Source organism: Bos mutus, chromosome 6 (genome assembly GCF_027580195.1).
Source record: "Bos mutus isolate GX-2022 chromosome 6, NWIPB_WYAK_1.1, whole genome shotgun sequence".
NCBI classification, from domain to species: Eukaryota; Metazoa; Chordata; class Mammalia; order Artiodactyla; family Bovidae; genus Bos; species Bos mutus.
Window position 1 is genome coordinate 101816455 of NC_091622.1, and position 18161 is coordinate 101834615.

Genomic DNA, 18161 nt, shown 5'->3' on the forward strand with positions numbered 1-18161 from the left:
CTCAAGAGTCTTCTCCAACACCACAGTTCAAAAGCATCAATTCTTCGGCGCTCAGCCTTCTCCACAGTCCAACTCTCACATCCATACATGACCACTGGAAAAACCATAGCCTTGACTAGATGGACCTTTGTTGGCAAAGTAATGTCTCTGTTTTTAATATGCTGTCTAGGTTGGTCATAACTTTTCTTCCAAGGAGTAAGCATCTTTTAATTTCATGGCTGCAATCACCATCTGCAGTGATTTTGGAGCCCAGAAAAATAAAGTCAGCCACTGTTTTCCCATCTGTTTGCCATGAAGTGATGGGACCAGATGCCATGATCTTCGTTTTCTGAATGTTGAGCTTTAAGCCAACTTTTTCATTCTCCTCTTTCACTTTCAACAAGAGGCTCTTTAGTTCTTCTTCACTTTCTGCCATAAGGGTGGTGTCATCTCCATATCTGAGGTTATTGATATTTCTCCCGGCAATCTTGATTCCGGCTTGTACTTCTTCCAGTCCAGCGTTTCTCATGATGTACTCTGCACAGAAGTTAAATAAGCAGGGTGACAATATATAGCCTTGACGTACTCCTTTTCCTATTTGGAACCAGTCTGCTGTTCCATGTCCAGTTCTAACTGTTGCTTCGTGACCTGCTTATAGGTTTCTCAAGAGGCAGGTCAGGTGGTCTGGTATTCCCATCTCTTGAAGAATTTTCCACATTTGATTGTGATCCACACAGACTAATGTACTGTACACTTAAAAATGGTTTAGATGGGCAGTTTTATGTTGTGTCACTACATACTGACAAAAGGGTCAATTCCCTAAGGATATAATAATTTTAAGTGGTAGAGTCAGGACTCAAACCTAGCCAGCAGGACACTTTCCAAATGTCTGTGCTGTTAATCCCTGCATTATGATTCAGAGCATACCGCAAGTGAAAGAGAATCACAGAACAAAAAAATACATGAAAAGTCAAATTCTCTACCCTCTCCCCTCTAAAATCAGCTATTTTTTCTAATTCCTCTGCTTTTGCAAGTGGCAATGCCATTTTTTCAGCTGCCCTCATTCAAAAACCTGAGCCATATCTGACTGCTTTTCTGATTTACATAACCTATTAATTTCAATTCCCCTGATTTCTATTTGGGAAAAATCTCTCCCCCATTTGTCTTTCTTCCTACTCTCCCTAAACTCTCCTCTCTTTCACTGCACTCTAATTCAGACTCCTGCATCTTTCATTAACCAGTCACTATGCCTCTCCATCCCAACCCGAAACATCTACGTAGGACCACCAGACTTATGTGGCTGTGTCACTTCCAAGCTGCTTAATGTTATGCATTTCAGCAGCTTATCCAGGCGTTCAAGGCTCTTCTTGCTCTGACTCCAGCCTACCTTCCAATCTTTTCCTCCACTAATTTTTGACATAAAATAGGAAAAAGAAGGGGAAACACTACTTACTAAACCACCGAGTGTCACGTATTTTCCCAGAAATCTTACAGATACAGCTGTCCTTCAGTATCCACAGAGGAGTAGTTCAAGAACCTCCCTCAGATACTAAAACCAGATGATGCTCAAGTGTCTTATACAAAATGGTAGAATACAGTTGGCCCTCCGTTTACACAGAATCCACAGACACAGAGGGCTGACTATACTCTCATTTAAGCATCACGAAGTGGCACTAGTGGTAAAGAACCAACCTACCAATGCAGGAGACACTGAGCTTGATCCCTGGGTCAGGAGGATCTCCTGGAGGAGGGCATGGTAACCCACTCCAGTATTCTTGGCTGGAGAATTCCATGGACAAAGGAGCCTGGCGGGTGGCAGTCCACAGCGTCGCAGAGTTGGACACAAACTGAAGCGACTTAGCATGCACATCCACAACACTACAGATGGCCTAAACATCCCTGACTTGCCCTGTCACACAGGTAGAAAATTGTGGAAGCTAGGGTTTCAGTTCAGTTCTGATTCAGTTCATTCTTCTACTATTTCACAGATGTCATTATTCCACTTTCCTCAAGTATACGCACAAGCCCTCAAAGCTTCTCCGCATGCAGAAGGATGTGAAGGCCTAGTTTATTAAGTAATGTTTCTTCCACGACGTCTCTAATTCTCCCAATAAGACGTGATCTCCCATCTATGAACATAGACTGTACTTCTCTAGTTTGTTCACTGTCTTCCTCTTGTGTTTTAGACTTATCTACCTAACAGTGTGAACTGAGATTATGTCTCAAAGACACCCATTTATCTTACCCACATGAGCTTGCATCATATGTGACTGAATTAACCTGATTCTTGTGGGCTGGGTGTTTTTTCCCCCAAATTTAAAAAAACCGAGTCAGTTCTCCATTACTGGTTAGCCTCATGAGTCTTCTTTCATCTAGAACTTTTGTCATACTGTATTTCATGTCCTAAGTGGGTACTGTGACTGTAGACATCATTAATATCTCATTTAAACTTCACTAGGTTTAAATATACTCAATTTAAAACTATCACACATTTTCCCCCTTATATCAAACTACTCTAGCTCTGTCTAGTAGAAAGTTTTATTATGGTCATAAAATAATTTCCTTTGTCAGAGGACTGCTCTATCAAAAGGGTATTAGCAAATACTCATTTTCATAAAATTGCTTTTATATTTGATGTTAGATTTGGGCAAGAGACAAGAGCTCAAAAACTTTCATACCAAATTATTTTAAAATGGTCTTTTTAGGGACTTCCTTGGAGGTCCAATGGTTAAGACTCCATGCTCCCAATGCAGGGGGTGAAGGTTCGATCCCTGGTTGAAGAACCAAGATCCCACAAGACCTCTGGTGTAGCAAAAAAAAAAAAAAAAATTTTAATGGTGTATTTAAATAATTCAGTGTCTTGAATTTTTAAAAAATTTTGTTATATATAATAGAACAGGAAGCCAGGAACAGGAAAAGAATATTTACTGTAAAACACTTCACTCTATAAGTCTCATCAGTCAGCTAAGCTCTTTAAAGAACACAAATTTGTAATGAGTTAAAGTGTAACTCCACCTAAACTCTAACCCAGAATTATTTTTAATGTACCTAAGATTCTCTTAGAAAGAAAAAAAAAGATACTCCTTCCCCAAATATTTGTTGTTCAGTCGCTAAGTCGTGTCCGACTCTGTGACCCCATGGACTGTAGCACCCAAGGCTTCAGTGTCCTTCACTGTCTCCCAGAGTTTACTCAAATTCACGTCCACTGAGTTGGTGATGTAAGAGTTTATAAACACAACAGAAAAAAAGAGGGATGGTCCACAGAGTCTTTTTCTATCACACTCTGGTACATTATGGGGCTTCCCAGGTAGCACTAGTGGTAAAGAACCCGCCTGCCAATGCAGGAGACGTAAGAGACTTGGGTTCAATCTCCTGGGCTGGGAAGATCCCCTGGAGGAGGCCATGGCAACCCACTCCAGTATTCTTGTCTGGAGAATCCCATGGACAGAGGAGACTGGCAGGCTATGGTTCATAGGGTGGCAAAGAGTCAGATATGACTGAAGTGACTTAGCACTGGTACCTTATGGCACTAAAACAGGTAGGAAGTTAAGATCATTTTTTTGTTCGCTAAGTGCCAATAAAGTCATATCAACCAACAGCTGAAGACTAAAGTACTTCAAAAAGAAGAACATAGGTTTTACTGATTCACTGCAGAAAATACCTAACAAAAATGTATTTTTTTTTCCATGTAAACACAACAACTTGCAATAATCAGAGAAAAGAGGACTTACAGCAAAAGCATAAAGGTACAACTGTGATAAGTCAGTCCACTTTATACTGTTTTTCAAACTTCTTTGCATTTATACTAGTAGAAAGAATTCTAAATGTCACTTTGAGGACTTCTCTGGTAGTCCAGTGGTTAAGAACCTGCCTTCCAATGCAGGGTACACAGGTTTGACCCCTGGTCTGGGAACTAAGATCCCACATGCCACAGGGCTACTAAGCCCGCGTATCAACGACTGAGCCTGTGCACTCTAGAGCCTGTGCTCCATGACAAGAGAAGCACTTCGACTGAAAGCACCTCTAAAGACAACTCAGAGCTATACAGTTACTGATGCAGTACCTACTACAGGCAGCAACAGTGCTAGGAGACTCAAGCTTCCTTAAAAGAAGTTTGGTTTGTACTCTTTACAATTCAGTTAGATGAAGACTTTAAATGATAGAAAGTATTTTATTTTACAGTGGTTTCTGATTAATTTCAGAGCCACATCTTAAAGTTGACAGAGAATGTGTATTTATCAAAATTAACTTGTGTATATTTGTGAAATAAGATGGTAAACCCCACCTTATGTTGTGCAGAGAAAAACCTGACTGCATATAATTCTCTACACACTTCATGCTATCTTTCTGTCTTTGTTCAGGCTATCTTCTCATTTTGAAATGCCCTTAAAGCAACATCCATCCTTCCCAGCTGACTCTTAACTCATTTTTATAAGACTCAACTCAGGTTTATTTGCTCAAAAAGGCCCTAAAAAAATCTCCCTTATTCTTAGCCTGGATTGGGTGTACTTCCTCTGTGCTCCTGTAACAAATGAATATCTTTTTCATTGTACTTATAAAGCGGATTATACCATCAGATCAGATCAGATCAGTCGCTCAGTCGTGTCCACCTCTTTGCGACCCCATGAATCGCAGCACGCCAGGCCTCCCTGTCCATCACAAACTCCCGGAGTTCACTCAGACTCACGTCCATCGAGTCAGTGATACCATCCAGCCATCTCATCCTCTGTCGTCCCCTTCTCCTCCTGCCCCCAATCCCTCCCAGCATCAGAGTCTTTTCCAATGAGTTAACTCTTCGCATGAGGTGGCCAAAGTACTGGAGTTTCAGCTTTAGCATCATTCCTTCCAAAGAAATCCCAGGGCTGATCTCCTTCAGAATGGACTGGTTGGATCTCCTTGTGGTCCAAGGGACTCTCAAGAGTCTTCTCCAACATCACAGTTCAAAAGCATCAATTCTTCGGTGCTCAACCTTCTTCACAGTCCAACTCTCACATCCATACATGACCACAGGAAAAACCAGAGCCTTGACTAGACGAACCTTTGTTGGCAAAGTAATGTCTCTGCTTTTGAATATGCTATCTAGGTTGGTCATAACTTTCCTTCCAAGGAGTAAGCGTCTTTTAATTTCATGGCTACAGTCACCATCTGCAGTGATTTAGGAGCCCAGAAAAATAAAGTCTGACACTGTTTCCACTGTTTCCCCATCTATTTCCCATGAAGTGATGGGACCAGATGCCATGATCTTCGTTTTCTGAATGTTGAGCTTTAAGCCAACTTTTTCACTCTCCACTTTCACTTTCATCCAGAGGCTTTTGAGTTCCTCTTCACTTTTTGCCGTAAGGGTGGTGTCATCTCCATATCTGAGGTTATTGATATTTCTCCCGGCAATCTTGATTCTAGTTTGTGTTTCTTCCAGTCCAGAGTTTCTCATGATGTACTCTGCATGTAAGTTAAATAAACAGGGTGACAATATACAGCCTTGACGAACTCCTTTTCCTATTTGGAACCAGTCTGTTGTTATACCATACTCAACCTTTATTCAAATTTATAATACTTGTAATAATTGCCTGATTACTATTAGTATTTCCAGTAACACTGAGTCCGCAAAACATAGGCAATTTCTACTCACTTCTACTAGGCCCATGTTGAGCACAGCATACAGTTAGCAGAGGTACTAAAAATACTTTCCAAACAAACAGAATAGTTATGAACCCTGGAGACTCTTTTTCTATTATCTAAATCAACATATAATTAAATTACTTTAACCCTGAATTCTGGATGTATTATTTTAACCATAATCACAAAGGATGTCACTTAGCAAAGACATTTTTCAATTATTTCATTACAAAGATTAATATGTTAAATTCATTTTTTAACTTTTAAGTCAGAAAAAATTAAGCTACACTCATTATTTCCTCTTTTTTTTTTTTTTTAAACAAAAGCAAATAGCAGAGATTTAAAAAATTTTAATTTCATTTATTTATGGGTGCCCTGGGTCTTTGTTGCTGTGCATGGGCTTTCTCTAGCTGCAAGAAGCGGGAGCTACTCTCTAGTTGCTGTGCACCAAGATTTTAAATTTTGAATCAGATGATCCAGAAGAAAATATATTGTGCCAATAATTAAAGGAGAATCTGCTTCTTTGACAAACTGAATTGACAAGCTTCAGTAGTTCCTACTCATTAAAGATACAAATAACTTCTAAGAATTTACTACTATGACTTACAAAAAAACGTTTTTCTTAGCATATATTAGAGACAATTGTTATTTGTTATGTCTGCTTGTTAAACACTACTGTCATTTTCAGGATCCCTAAACAACATTTTCACTATACTGAATATTTTGTAAGATGTTTCTATTTTAGGGTCTGTTTTATTAAAAAGGCATTCTACTCCAGTTCCACTACCCATAATCATTGCCTGTTTGATTTAGACCACTGCATTTATTACAATCATAATAGTTTAAAAGTCTAGTATAAAATAACTTGCTTTAAAAAGGACTTGAATTTTATCTAATTCGTGAACTACATTTGTGAACTCTTAAAGAGTCTCTATTATTATTTTTACTTAAGAATGTCAGAAAAGTCACAGGGTTGTACTCAAATAACAAATGATAATTATCTGAATAAAAACGAAGTCTACTAAAAAATTAATCCACCAATAATTTGTTTCCAAGTGTCCAAAATTGGGATACTTCCCATTCAATATATGAAACAAAACACAAAGCTAAGTAAGAATTATTATATACTCCAGTGAGAGCCCTGCTGGTCAAGCACACTCTCTCTGAGTAGAGCACACCGCTAATCTCAGCTTGGAAGGGAGTGTGGTGCTTAGTGGCTGGTGAGCTTTCAGAGGCTTGCAAAATCTTATTCACTACGTTGTTACTGATTCATTAAACAGACTTAAAACCAACGCTAAAGAACTGTCATTTATTAAGTAAGCCAATTTCAAACTGGTTCTGATGACTAATTGTTACCATGGCTATATGAGAATCAGTCTTCTCTTAGGAGTTTGGGAACTCCTTTTGTCTTAACAAGATAAACACATAAGCCAACACACACACACACATATATACTAAAGGATATGATATATACTGGTCATGTGGTTTTATAACATTTCACAAAAAAACCCAAACACTGTCAGTGTTAAGGATAAATACCATTCGCCTTATATTTAATCATTCAGTCAGTCATCAGATGTTATATTGCAGGTTCTGGAAATTCACAGGTGAACACGCAAAGCAACAAAAAAGGGCATTAGAGCAGTGCTATTCAAAGTGGGTCTGGTCCGTATTTTTTTTTAAACACACTTCAACGAGGTAGGTACAAAAATCAAGTGCCTAGAAACTCTTAGAACAAAGTTGTATTTGACAATAATTGTATGTCTGTTGAATTTCATAAAAATTGAAGTTTGCATTTTGTGTATCTTTTTAAATTTCACTTTTCTAGTCATTCATTTCTGTTGTCTTTACCAAGGTACTGATTCACAAACTAGTTTTCACTATAGTGTCTGAAGAAAATTATTTAAAGGGGCTCAAGAAAAGCAGTCAGAATAGGTGAGGTTGAATTACATTTTGCTACCAAGATACATGCAAAAATAACATGCATTACACACCAAGAAGTACTTGCTCCAAAATTAGAAGGATGGTGCTGGTGGCCTAAAAGAAAACCCCTCAGCAGATGATACAGCACGCTAACGGAAGGTTGCATCATCCATGTTGTAGATGGACTAGGAGGTTGTAATGTATGGAAAAAACAAGACTTCTTAAAATGCTGCAAGAGCCAGACCCTAAATATGAAGAAATTCAGGAATACCTTATCCGGTCTATCTCTTATATTTTCCTTAAAAAAAAAAAAAAAAAAAAGTACGCCTGCTAAGTCACTTCAGTCGTGTCTCTTTGCGACCCTGTGGACTATAGCCCCCCGGGCTCCTCTGTCCATAGGATTCTCCAGGCAAGAATACTGGAGTGGGTTGCCATGCCCTCCTCCAGAAGGAAAAAAAAATTTATGCACAAGCATAATCTAATTTTTTAAGTTATCTAAAATAAGTCCCCCGCTCCCCCCAAAAAAGATGAATAAGACGTAATTCCTACTATTAAGGAGCTTGAGTCATCCCTTTGGGACACAAACAAGTGGTCACAATACTGCGGTTAAGGCAATAGTAGGGAGATACACTGGGTAACATGGGAGAATCTAAACTAGCCTTGGTGATCAAGAAGGCTCCCCATTAAAAATGCAATAGTTTATATGTACTCAAAGCTCCCATTCCACTTATCCAACTATAATCTAGTTTCATAACTAGATTATAACTCTACTCCCTAACTTTTCCTCATACTGTTGGCCTTGCTTCTCTAGCCACAGCACTTCACTCACAGGCCCCATCATCTCACAGCCTCCCCACAGCCTCTTCTCTCACATCCTTGTTACTGCTGCAAGTTATCATCCCCAAATTCAAATCTGATCACATCACCTCAGTGCTTAAAAATGCCCACGGATAAAGTACTAGTAAGCAGAAAAAACTAGGTACAAATTATACGATCTTTTTAAAAATGTATATGTGATATGCTTCTAACTTGAACTGCTGTTTTCAAACCAATTAATGAATAAATTCTACAGCCTCTTTTTTTTGGTTACAGAGAAATTTATGGAGTAAAATAAGAAAATGTAAGTTTAAAACTAGCCACAGACCTTTAAGGCATGGGCCATACAAAGTATATTCCCAAAGCTCTTCAAATTCTAAGAAAAATGACCAAATATTTCCTCTTACTATAGCTAGCATGTCTGTTTTAACTAGGTTAAATATTCTTATATATAATAATATTTCAGAGTACTTTACAGTTCCTCATATAACGATCATATGATACACTTGTTGATTTTATAAGGCTTAAGAAGTAGCATGGTATAGGGGAAAAAACAGTGAGGGAGGTATTAGGGGAACTGGATTTTAACTAGCTGCATTACTGGGAAGTTACCTAATCTCTCACGTCTCAGTTTCTTCATTTATAAAAGAACAGTGTTGGTCTAGGTCAGGGGTCAGCATCTTTTCCTATAAAGGGCCAGACAGTAAATATTTCAGGCTTTATGCACCATCCAGACTCTGTCACAACTACTCAACCATGCCAGTGCAGTAGGAAAGCACCCACAGATAAATACATAAAGTAATGAGAGTAGCTGTGTTCCAATAAAACTTTACAAAACCAGCAGCAAGCTAGGCTTGGCCTAAGAGACCACAGATTTGGGTAATCACTGTTTACAGCTGTCCCCTAGTATCCTGGGGCATTAGTTCCAGGACACAGCCCTTCATACCAAAATCAAGGATGCTTAAGTCCCTTACATAAATGGCATGCATGGTATTTGCATATAACCTTGTACAACCTCCTCTCATTTACTTTAAATCCTCTCTGGGGTTGCAAACAGTCAAACATATCTTAGCAACTGAACAATAAACAACAATACCATGTAAATGCTATGTAAATAAGTCACCAGTGTGCAGGTAATTCAAGTTTTGCTTTTTGGAATTTTCTGGAATTTTTTTTTCCCTGAATGTTTTCATCCGAGTTTCCTCGAATTTACATATACGGAATCTGCGGATACAGAGAGCCTGTGTACTTCTAGTTCTAAACTATGCAAGTACTTTTTTTCTATTTAAAACTAACTTGTTGCCTTTTTTTTTAGAGAAAACTATAGTTGTATTTAACACAAGGCACAAAAACTAGCAGTTAATAGCAGACTTAAGAGCCAGTTTTCAGAGTCCCATTAGCTGTATAACCTTAGGCAAGTTACTTAAAACCACTCTGAGCGTACTGTTAAGACTACTGTGAAGAATAAATGAAGTAATATATGTAATGTATTAATTCTTAGCCCTGTATCTAGTTCACAGTAAGCATTCAATAAACTGACACTATTACTTTTATAAATTATGTGATCCTCAGTCCTCGGTGAGGAACACAATCCTCCAATCAACATTTTTTCCAGCAAAGAAATACAATATGCTATATAGTGATCTACATTCAGATGCATTTTGCACTATAGCAAAAGATGAGAACTGGTTATATTGCTCTAAGCCTTTCTTTAAAAAAAAAAAAAAACTATCGATACAACCAGTAGTCCCCAACCATTTTTGGCACCAGGAACCAGTTTCATGGAAGACAATTTTTTCCATGAACTGGAAACAGGGTGGTTTCAGGATGACTCAAGTGCATTACATTTATTGTACACTTTAATTTAATTCTGGCACTGATCGGACAGCAGGTACTGGTCTGAGGCCTGGAGGTTGGGGACCCCTGGATACAACAATCAGCATTAGCTGAGTACTTACTATCTACTTTGCATGTATGACTATGACTCTGGTTAGGTTACATAATCTTTTATTAGCCTCAGTTTCTTCACCTGTAAAAATGAGGAAAGCAGCAATACAAACTTCTTAAGATTGTTACAAGGACTAAATGAGTTAATAAACTGTCTGGCACATAAGCTATATAAGCAAGTGCTATTATTTGAGTTAAGATATTTCACATTTATTCAATCCTCAGGATAATTCAAAGCAGTATTATTACTATATCTATAGCTGTTGCTAATAAGGCTCAGAGACGTTAAGAAACCTACCCAAGGTCACACAGCGTATTAAGTGGCAATGCCTAGGTCTCAACACAGGCATGCATGACTGTACAGCCAAAACTCTTAACAGGAGGCTGAAGACAGCATTAATTCTGTCTTTGTACATCTTGCATGGTATGTTTAGATTATGGAACCACAATATGGATATAATATTCTCCCCAGAGAGAAAATGTTTTTTAATATTTTTAAAGTTTAAGAGTAAGAAAATACACATAAAATCACTGACCTTTAGTGAATATACAATGTTGTGTTAGTTTCAGGTGAAGAGCAAAGTGACTCAGTTACATGTTTTTCTTTTTCAGATTCTTTTCCCTTATAAAAACACTGATCTTTTTAATGTGACAGTATTTCCACAGGTAAAATTTTTGCTAAAATGATTCTTTTGTTTTCCATTTCTAATTAATTAAACTCACACTTTCATTATTCAAGAAATAAGCAATCCTCTGCAATAAAATAACAAAAGATGCAGCATAGTGACAAATATATATATGTGGTACTATGCAAATGCTGATATTCACCTCTAATTGATCTTTGAGATCTATATAGACCTCTCAGATTTTATAAAAAGTGCAAGTCTAGAGAGTTGAACACAATTCTGCTACTAATTTGTAGACTAGTCTACAAATTCCCAACTATTTATTTAAAACCTTGAACTGTGAAAAAGCATTCAGATATCAAATGAAAATACCAATATCAAAGAAAAAAGAAAACTCAAAAAGACAAAAACACATTACTCCACTGAACAGATTCATTCATAAGTTGGTATACCATCACTTGATCCATCTCAGTCTTTAGACCTTGTGACTGCTACCGGTAATTGACCCAGAAACAGAAGTTGGCTTCACACTGTAAAGCCCTATAGTTCAGCAACCTATCACTAACAAAGAAAATAGGGCAGTTTGATGTAGCTTACTTCCAAACTCTATTACAAGAATGAACTCAATCTTAGAACTCTAACATACTTCTGAAATTCACAAAATGCAAATAATATCAATTTTAAATGTCATAATTAAAATCACAAATCACCATCTAATCTACATAAGCTGATTATAAATTTCATATTCTTTCCAAACTAGCAGTGCTGAACCTTAAAATGATCATCAATTAGGATTCAATAGAACTTCATACTCTGTGTTATATAAGATGAAATATCACACCAGAAATATACAATATAAATATCATCACCTAGCTTGGAAGAAAAAATACTTAATTTTCATTAGCATTTTAGTATTTTGTTGAGAAAAGAAAAAAAAAATCTAGATTTTAGGATAAACAAACCAAGTTATCTTTTAACATTTCAAAATACTATTCCAATGTGCTGGATGGTACTAGGGTGCATGTTTCGCCACGCAGTCTGCTGCCCATCAACACTAGAGGGGTGGAGGGAGGCATGGAAATTAACTCACTAACAGTAATGGATCAATCAGTGGTATGTACTCCAGGTGTAAGCAGCAGTACTTTGACTGCTATCAACATACTACATCAAAAATATCAACCTCCAGTTCTAGAAGAAAAACAGGCATTCGCAGTGCTTCAAAAATTATCTGCATACACACACACAATTCTGTTCACTTTTTCTCAAAAGCACTAATTTTGAAAATAGTATGCAAAAAATCTAGTACAGAAACCTAGATAACTGAAGCTAATGGTTGTTATCTAAATGGTTCTGTTAAAAAAGGTTGTGAACTCCTTTTAAACGTATGTTGAAAGCTTTGGTTCTTCTCCCCAGGAAAAAACACAAGTACACACAGAATTCAGATTCTTGGAAGACCATTTTTGGTTCACACAGCCAAAAGTGAAAAGCTGATATTCTAAACCAGAGTTGTCTAGTTTCAGAACTGAGTTCAATATATTATTATATTCTGATGCTTCCACAAAAGCCCTTCAGACAAATAATTAAAAAAAAAAAAACCTAATGGGTCACATTTTATATGGTTATATCTTGAATATTGACATTAGTGTAAAAAAAATGTATATTTTAAATGTTCCATTTATTCTTCCTTCACTGGTTAACACAAAAACATATTTCTCAGAAAAGTGAAGAAATGGTCAAGCTAAGGAGTTTTAGGACTGAAAAATAGGGCATTTTGTTATTCTAAGAGGCATTTATTCTCCTTCATCTCTCTAGTTCTCAATATATAAAAATAATTAACCTTTGTTGAAAATTCAAATATAAGAAACCAGTTTAAATATCCGATGTTTTAATACACAAAAGCCATTTGAAATTAATTTGGGGGCTTCCACAGTGACTCAGATGGTAAAGAGTCTGCCTGCAATGCGGGAGACTCAGGTTCGATCCCTGGGTTGGGAAGATCCTCTGGAGAAGGAAATGGCAACCCACGCCAGTATTTTTGCCCGGAGAATCCCAACATTCAAAATAGTCCCTTTAATCTTTTCAAAATGACAAACCCATTTTCAGTTCTAACTCTTTAAGAGTTCTTTTTTTTGAAAAAGGGTCATTTGTCTAAATTCACACAATATACAACAGACACTAAGAGTGAACCTTAATGTAAAACTCTAGACTTTGGGTAATGGTATATCATTGTAGGTTCACTGACTGTAACAAATGTACCTTTTTGGTGTGGGGATTTTGATAGTGGGAAGACTGTGCATATATGGGGCAAAGCAGGGGGCATATGAGGGCAGAGGGTATATGAAATCTCTGTTCCCCTACTTAATTTGCAATAAATCTAAAATTGCTCTAAACGTAAAGTATTTTGATAAAGGGTGTGGAGTATAATATATCTTCTTCACTTTCTTTTTAAGAAATGAGGAAATAGTGTTTTTAAAAATTACCCTCAGTGGCTGTGAATTAAATTTCCTGACAGGATACAGAATGCGCAATTATTACAGAATAGATTACAAAACCATCATTCAAAAAGACACATGTACCCCAATGCTCACTGCAGCACTATTTACAACAGCCAGGACATGGAAGCAACCTAAATGTCCATCGACATATGAATGGATAAAGAAGATACATATATACAATAGAATATTACTCAGTCATAAAAAGGATCACTTGGGTCATCTGTAAAGATGTAGATGAACCTAGAGTCTGTCGTACAGTGTTCTCATTCTGACAACTCAGAAAGAACAATTATTGTATATTAACACATGTATGTGGAATCTAGAAAAACGATACAGATGAACTTATTAGCCGGGCAGGAATAGAGACACAGAACATAGGAAACTGACATGTGGATACACAGAGGGGAAGAGGAGGGTGGGATGAATTGAGAGAGTACCATTATATATATATATATATATAGAGAGAGAGAGAGAGAGAGAGTAGCATATATATATAACTATATATATAGTGTGTGTGCACACACTACATGTATCAATAGCTAGTGGGAAGCTATTATACAGCACAGAAAGCTCAGCAATGATCTAGATGGATGAGAGGTCTAAGAGGGAGGAAATATATGTATACACATACCTGATTCACTTCGTTGTACAACAGAAACTAACACAACATTGTAAAGCTATTACACTCCCATTTTTTTTAAAAAAGGGGTAGTGAACTCCTTTTAAACATACATTGAAAGCTGTGGGTCTTCTCTCCAGAAAAACAGAAATATACACAGAATTCACAGAAATCTTGGAAGACCATTTATGGGTACATCCATAGACCCAGGTTAAGAACCAGAGACAAAGTAGAAATTTTCTCTTCCCTTTGACCCTCTTCCATAATTTTACCTCTAACTCACAAGAATCAACTAAACTATTCACAGACAATGAATTCTCTTGTATAGCCTTTAAAAAAAAGTTTCATAGTACTTACATAAGCAGTTTTCAACAAAAAAATAAACTGACAGCATTCTGAAATACAACATGTGACTAATGATATCAATAAACGATAGTGCCTTACAGTTTCTAAAATGACTTCACCTGTTATAAAAATTAGTATTTTACCCCCTTTTACATTTAAGGAAATAGGTTCAGAAAATAACCTGCCGTGGGCACACAGCCAACAAATTAAGAGCTGGTATTCTAACCCAGAACTGTCTAGTTCCACCTCATTATTACATTTTGATGTTTCCACAAAAGGCTTTCAGACAAAGAAAACAGATCAAAAAAAAGCCTAATGGGTCACATTTTAGTGTAGTTATATCCCGAATACTGACATCAGTTTAAAAAAAAGTATACTTTAACTATGCTGGGTCTCAACTGCAGTATGTGGTATCTTTAGAGGCAACATTGGAACTCTCAGTTGCAGCATGTGGGATCTAATTCCCTGACCAGGGATCAACCCTGGGCTCCCTGCCTTGGGAGCGCAGAGTCCTAGCCATTGGACTACCAGGGAAATCCCCAAATGTCTATTCTAAATGTTCCATCTCTTCTTCCTTCATTGGTTAACATAAAACATGTTTTTCAGAATAGTGAAGAAATGGTCAAGCTAATGAGTTTTAGGACTGAAAGACATGACATTTTGTTACTTCTATGAAGTATTTATTCCTCATCGCTTTAGTTCTTAATATATAAAAATAATTAACCTTTGTTGAAAATTCAAATATAAAAAACCAGTTTAGATATCCAATGTTTTAAAACATAAAATTCTTGAAATTAATTTTTAGGACATTCAAAATAGTCCCTTTAATCTTTTCAAAATGACAAACCCATTTTCAGTTCTCTACAATTCTTTAGAGTTCTTGATTTTTTGAAAAAAGGTCATTTGTCTAAATCCACAGAATATTCAATAGACAGCAAGAGTGAACCTTAATGTAAACTCTGAACTTTGGGTAATGGTATATCAATGTAGGTTACTAACAAATTTACCTTTTTGCTGTAGGGATTTTGATAGAGGGGGAGACTGCTTACATGGGGCAAGGCAGGAGCATATGAGGGCAGAGAGTATATGAGAAATCTCTGTTCCTCCCACTTAAATTTGCTATGAACCTAAAATTCCTCTAAATATAAACTACTTTGATAAAGGATATGGAGTCTAATATATCTACCTCACTTTCTTAACAAGTGAGGAAACAATGTTTTTAAAAATTATCCTCAGTGGCTGTGAATTAAATTTCCTGCCAGGAGACAGAATGTGCAATTATTACAGAATATATTACCATCTTAGAAAATAATAATAATCTTATCAAATGTTAAAAGAATTAGCAGCTTTATAAAGAATCTAGAAAAATGATACTGATGATCCTATTTATAGGGCAGGAATAAAGACACAGAGAAAAGACTTGTGGACAGAGGTGGGGAAGAAGAGGGGGATGAATTAAGAACAGCACTGACATACACACTATAGTGGGAAGCTGCTTTATAGCATAGGAAACTCAGCTAAATGCTCTGTGATGACCCAGAGGAGTGGGAGGCAGGCGATATACGCATACTTACAGCTGATTTCACACTGTTGTACAGCAGAAACCAGCATAACATTGTCAAGAAATTATTGTTGTTTTTTTAGTCAGTAAGTCGTGTCAGACTCTTTTGTGACCCCAGGAAGCCCACCAGGCTCCTTTGTCCATGGGATTTCCCAAGGAAGAATACTGAAGTGGGTTGCCACTTCCTTCTCTAGGGATCTTCCCCACCCAGGGATGGAACCCACGCCTCCTGCATTGCAGGCAGATTTTTTTTTTTTTTTTTTTTTTACCGATGAGACACCAGGAAGGCCCCAAAGCAATTATACTCCAATTAAAAATAAATGTTTTTAAAAAGATTTTAAAAGTATTGGCAACTTGAAATGTTAACATGAAGTTAAGCAATAGCTGAGTATGGTATCCTAAAATTTCTTTTGATATTTATTTATGTTCATACTCTCTGTATCTTAAAGGCGATATATACAGCGACTAAAGTCTGAAGTAGGTCACGGGATGAGTGACAAAAGAATGGGTGCTCGTAGGGAGGGGGAGGAAAAGCTGCAGCCAATGAAATAACCCACCGCTTAGCTGAGGTCCTCTGCTTACCCAAGACTACTCTCTGGCAGGATCAACACTGGAGGGAGACGGAGGAAAAGAATTTCCTCGGTCTACGAGAATGAAGAACACCAACAGCCCAACAATTAATTAACCTCACCGGGGTGGAGGAGGGGAGAGGGGGAATGCAAAGAAAGAAAAAGTGCAACCAGCAGATAAAACACCTGTGTCAACCTAGCTTCTTGCAAGAACATTTTCCCAAAGAATCCTCCCGAAGCAGTATAACATAAGCATAAGCTAAAATGGCCAAGCATAGTTACGCTATTAATACAGATGTAAAAGAATCCTGACAAAAAAAGTTCAATAGCCTACTTAAAGTCACCCGATCTAACATTGCCAGGTGGGAAAACATACCAAAACAAAACAAAACAAAAACCTTTTCAAACTCAGGCAATCCAAACGCTAGGACTGTCAAATCCAGTCAAGGACCAGCCCCAGGCTAGAAAGCGCGAAGGATGGAGATAAATCGCCTCTCTCAGGGAAACCAGCAGGCTAACGAAGCCCAGAAGTGCGTGAAAAGGAGGAAAGCGCAGGCATCCCGGGCTGTGAAACAACTCCACTGAGCAGAGGCGTGTTTTGAAAGAGGCTGCAGTTTCTGCTCTCAAACTCCAAGGCACTCTTCGACACCCCCCCGCCCCCCGCAGGGTCTCCACCTAAGGCGAGCTGCAAGCCCCCAGCACACGCCAGCCAGACCCCCGGGGCCATGAGTCTCGCCGGCAGGCCAGTCCCGGAGGGTTACCCTCCGGACGGACGGCCAGCACGGCCCCAGGGCCAGCATCCCGGACGGCGGCTGACCCCGATACCCGCGCCCGCCTACCCGACCCTCGCGGGCGGCGCGTCCTCACCGCAGGGCCCGCCCCGCCCCCACATGCCGCCCTCGCCCGGACCCCGCGAAGCACCTGCCCGCCTCTCTCTTCTTCGAAAGACCCTGAGGAACGAGCCAGGCTGAGGGAGTCGGAGACCGGGGTTCCCTTCGAGGAACGCGACTACCCCCCACCCCGCGCCTTGCCTCTCGCCACAAACGGGGGAGGGGGCGACAGAAACCGCGCAGCGGCTGAAGGGGCCCAAACCCTCCCGGCAGGGGAGTTTGGGTTCCTGCGTGCAGGACTCGGGGAGTTTCTCCGCCACAGGCGCGAGCCCGGGCGGCGCTACGATTTGGGCTCGGGGCTGAGGTGACGGAGGACTTCGCACGAGCGGACAGCACCGCACAAAGAAAAGAGGGAGTTGGGGGGGGCGGGGGACGAAAGCCCGGTTACCTCAGTCCTCGGCTGGTTCCCTCCGCTCGGTTCCCCACCCCCGCCCCCGTCCCGGGCCTCGCCAAGGATGCAGCCGGGCTGCCAGGTTCCTGCAACCCTGGACGGCGCCGCACCGGCCCCGCGCGAGCACCCGACGGACACGCGCCCCTGTGCGCGGCCTCGCCGAGCCCAGCCGGCGCCCGGCGTCCTCTCGCCCGCGCCTGCGCACAGCACTCTGGGTAGTGTGGTTTCCAATTACCTCCTGCCGGGGACCGCCCCCGCCCGAGCCCGGCTCGGGCGCGGGCGGCGGGAGTTTTCAGCCAGCTGGGGAGTGTTGTCCTTCCTGATGCTGGGGACAGCTGGCGGGGCCTGACTGGCGTCCTCAAAACACAGGTTCAGATAGGCCAC

General features: G+C 39.3%; 1 protein-coding gene across 1 annotated transcript in view; it reads right to left on the reverse strand.

The window, feature by feature from the left end:
• The window catches only part of KLHL8 (kelch like family member 8), a 57611-nt gene extending 39664 nt beyond the window's left edge, over positions 1-17947 (reverse strand). Inside the window, exon 1 of the mRNA XM_070372667.1 lies at positions 17775-17947. The gene's annotated coding sequence lies outside the window, so the exon portion shown is untranslated. The remainder of the gene's footprint in view (positions 1-17774) is intronic.
• Between the last annotated feature and the right edge of the window lie 214 nt (positions 17948-18161).